The sequence below is a fragment of the Tupaia chinensis genome, unplaced genomic scaffold (genome assembly GCF_000334495.1).
Source record: "Tupaia chinensis unplaced genomic scaffold, TupChi_1.0 Scaffold000275_1, whole genome shotgun sequence".
NCBI classification, from domain to species: Eukaryota; Metazoa; Chordata; class Mammalia; order Scandentia; family Tupaiidae; genus Tupaia; species Tupaia belangeri.
This window is the reverse complement of record NW_006159757.1, coordinates 8,283,062-8,287,131: the sequence shown is the minus strand read 5'-3', so window position 1 is coordinate 8,287,131 and position 4,070 is coordinate 8,283,062. Positions and strand designations below refer to the sequence as shown.

General features: G+C 42.6%; 1 long non-coding RNA gene across 1 annotated transcript in view; it reads left to right on the top strand.

Annotated features, from left to right (window-relative positions):
• LOC102467880 (uncharacterized) overlaps window positions 1–4,070 on the top strand; it is a 25,999-nt gene that overhangs the window by 3,450 nt on the left and 18,479 nt on the right. The window contains exon 2 of the long non-coding RNA XR_334766.3: window positions 947–1,061. This is a non-coding gene — a long non-coding RNA (uncharacterized LOC102467880). The remainder of the gene's footprint in view (window positions 1–946; window positions 1,062–4,070) is intronic.

The window sequence follows — 4,070 nt, the reverse complement described above, 5'->3', positions numbered from 1 at the left end:
CCTTGGGGGGGGTGATTTCTCGCTTTCTGTCTCTCTGTCTCTCTCTGTCTGTCTGGTGAGCGCACGCGCCCTATAGCAAAAACCTCTCCCCCCCAAAAAAAAATGGCTTAATGTCTGAATATTTTGGGAGTCTATAGGGTGGTGTATTTCTGAAGCTCACTGAGCGATGGCATACTTGGCTCTGGGAGACACCGATTTAGAAAATAAAGCAAAATAGAATCTGCACGGTCCCCATAAGGGAATCCAGTTGCTGTAGCGAACCAGGATCCCTAAGGCAGTGAAAACGAGGTGAAGGAATGAAAGAAAATGAGCCCACACACACGAAATTGAGTGTACAGGAAGGAATTGCTCAATACTCAAGTACAAAAAACATCACATTTCGTTATTTTGGTAAATTATACATCTGATTCTGAGCTTCCACTAGCCAAGATTAACAAAAATTTATCATCTCTCTTTTAGACACACACACAGTGGGAAAGGGATCTTTTCCCTTTCCTGGGGCTGTACAATGATCCAGGAACGATGGAAAATAGGGAGTGGCCTGTGTCGTTTTGGTCACTGCTGAGAGGGTCATTATCCAGAACCACCTCATCCTCTGCTCTCAGCAAATCCACCTGACTCTTTTCTACATAGTTCACCCTCGTTCACAACATATGTGCACACCCTCTTATCCTCATACATGATATAGCAGATTATTTCAGTTTGCCCTGATCTTCCTCCAATAAAAGCCTAATTGAATCAGCCTTCCTGGCACCCTGCACACAAATAAACAAATACACACCAAAGAAATAAGCATTCTGTAAACTACATCCTCGGAGCAAGAGAACCCCAAACTCTAGAGCATAAATTTTACCTGGTCTTGGGGAAAATGACCTGTTTTCTGTTGTATTAACAAAATATTCAAGGCTGGGTAATTTATAAAGAAAAAAGAATTTATGTCTTACAGTTCTGGAGTCTAAGAAATCCAAGATTGAGTGGCCACTTCTGTTCAGGGCCTCATGCTGTGACAACCCATGGTGGAGAACTGCAGGGGGAACCCAGCACTGTGAAAAGGACAAAAGGTAGGAGGATACCTTGTTTAATAACGATCCGCTCTTGGAGTAACTAATCCAGTCACGTGAGAACACAAACTCACTTATTTTCACAACAGCACCAATCCACCCAGAAGGGCAGAGCCCCTATGGCCTGAATTCCTCTCATTAAACCCCACCCTTTAAAAGTTCCTCCTCCCAACATTGCCACACTAGGACCAGGTCCCAGCAGGGGTGTTCTGGTGGGGACAAACTACATCTGCCATAGCATTACCTCTCACCTTTCCCCTTGTGATGAGTCTTTGATGGCAAAAATTTCCAAGAGATCTCTCTATTTCTTGCTAATATACCCAGTGACATACATTGAGAGCCTCAAAACCCCAATTTAATCACATTTGTAGCTGGAACCAATAGCCATGAATGGATTTTGAATTTTAAATATTTAAGTAGGTCAGGGTAGAGTGAGTTTAACAACTGTTAAAAAAGTTGTTTTTGAACTCAAAATTGTTCTGGAATTTCACTTTTTAATTGACTTCGAAAAGCACTCTCTCCCGTTTCTTGGTTTTACAAGTAGTCTCTGTTCTTAGCATTTGTGCAGAATGAGGTCAAATGATGAACAGATGTGTGGCTTCCACAGCAGCATCACCCAGTCTGCATGGAAGTCTCTGAGAACAGTTGAGTTATAGCCACCCTCACTCGTCAGAGGCCCTCTTTTCTTTGCCACTTGTTATTCCTGTAATACTTTGCACCTCTCATGCAGGAGCCCCATGAATATCTCCTTCTGGGTATGAGACATTGTGAATGAAAAGGTTTTCATATTTATGTATACTATATATGTATATGCCAAGTTGGTTCCTTTGGGCAAGATACTAACTTCTCTGCCTCTTCACTTCTTCATCTGTGTATGGGAATGAATAGGACATATACCATAGGGTGGGTGTGAGGATTAAGTGAGTTAACAGAAGCTTTTAGGACAGTGTCTAACATGTAATAAATGCTCAGTATGTGTTGATAAGTAATATAGAACAGGTAATCTATAATATGCTGGCCATTGTAAACTCTTTACCATGGTTATAGAGAATGTTGCCAGCTAAAGCCATTAAGGACAAGTTAGGGGTTGAGAAAGCATTTGGAGAAATACCATCCATGTGATAGGCCATCTGTCCAGGCAGGGCGCCAGAGCACCGAGGAGGAGGGTGGGAGGCCTCATGAGCAAATGGTGAGGATAAAAGCTCCACCCTGCCGGGACATCTCAACAAAGCCTTACAGAGACCAACGTTCCAGACTACACCCAAATAAGAGGACAACATTGTAAAGCAGACGGTGTCAAGATGAAGTGGCTGCACCCACTCTCTCACTTTGCAGTTCTGCCATGACCATTCCCCATTGTCCTCATCTACCTAAGAGCCCAACTTGGCCTGCCACCCACAGGGCTCTTTCTTCATCTCACAAAGACTGTCTGCCTTTGCTCTTCCACCCCTAGCCTCTTCTTTTCCTTCTTTGTCTTCTGGAAAGGAGAACTTGAGAGAGGAAGAAAGACACTAAAGAAGCTTCTGCTTTTACCTTTGGTTTCTGGTTCATCCTTCGATACTCTCAGAATAAAACAAAGGGAGAAATGGACAGGATCTTAGGGTTTAAAATATAAACCCAAGATCTATCAGGGAACCTCAAGTTCAAATAGGGGCCAGACAAGAGGGCTTGGTGAGCCCAATATAAGAAGGAATGATCGCAAGCTGGTTTCATTTCATTGCTGGTGTTTTGTTACTGGAGCGTCTCTATTCAGTTCTCTTCCTGACGTTTAATCTTCTCACAGAACTTCTGATTTGCTGTGTTGGATAACATAGTTGGACATTATTTAGGATAAGAAAGAAAATTAGGATTTAATTTAACACTCAGAAACACAGCGACCTTGAATTTGATTTAATAATTTGCTGTTTGAACCAATTTCAATACCTTTTTTTTGAGAGATTTTTGCTATATGGTGTGTGCACTTGCCAGAGAGACACAGACAAAAGCGAGAAATCACCCAATGGTGGGGATGACCACACTGCATTCCCTTCTCCCTTCTCCTATTGGAATTTTGGGCAGGTGTGCACACGCACCTGGTGTGAGTTTCAAGCTACTGGGTCTGGGACTCAAACTCCAGTTGGCCATGTGGGAGTCTACTGACATAACCATTATGCCATCTGCTGGTCCCTAGTAATCTTTTAATCCAGACAAATATTTGAACTGTTTCTATTTCCCCATCATCTTAGAAATTAAAAAATTTAACATACTGAAGAAGTGATTTTTGGTACATAAATTATATTTTCTTTTAATTTATTTTTAATTGATAAAAATTGTGTATATTTGTCATGTTCAATATGTTTGAAATCCGTTGTGGAATGGCTAAACCAAGTTATTAGCATATCCAGTACTTTATGGATCTATTTTTTGCAGTGAGAATACTTAAAACATACTCTCTTAGCAATAGTCTTATCTTTTTCCTGTTCTTTTTTAAATTGCCACACTTGCTGGAGGAGACAGGAGAGAGAGAGGGGAAAGTGAGAAAGCACCCCTCATGGGGGATGGTCATGGTGCAATCTCTTCTCTTTCATTTCTCCTTTTGGGATTTTGAACGCACACTCACACGTGCCTAATTTTTAAAGAAACTGGGTCTAGAATTCAAACAACAGTTGACTGTGTAGGATCCGGCCACCCCAGCAGCCATGGCGCCAACTGATCCAGTAAGAATTCAACACACATTGTTGAGTTGGCTCCACAGTGCAGTGGTTAAGGAAGCTGGGTTCTACATGGCTGGCCACAGTTTGTATCTCAGCCTTAGTGACCTGAAAAACACAGTGGGGGGACCAGCAGTTAGCGTAATGGCTATGTTGCTGGACTCCCACTTAGTTGACCTCAGTTCAAGACCCGGTGGCTTAAACTCACACCGGGTGTGTGTGCGTGCATGCCCAAGATCCCAAGAAGAGAATGGAGAAGGGATTGTGGCATGGCCATCCCCCCGGGGGATGATTTCTCGCTTTCTGTCTTTCTGTCTCT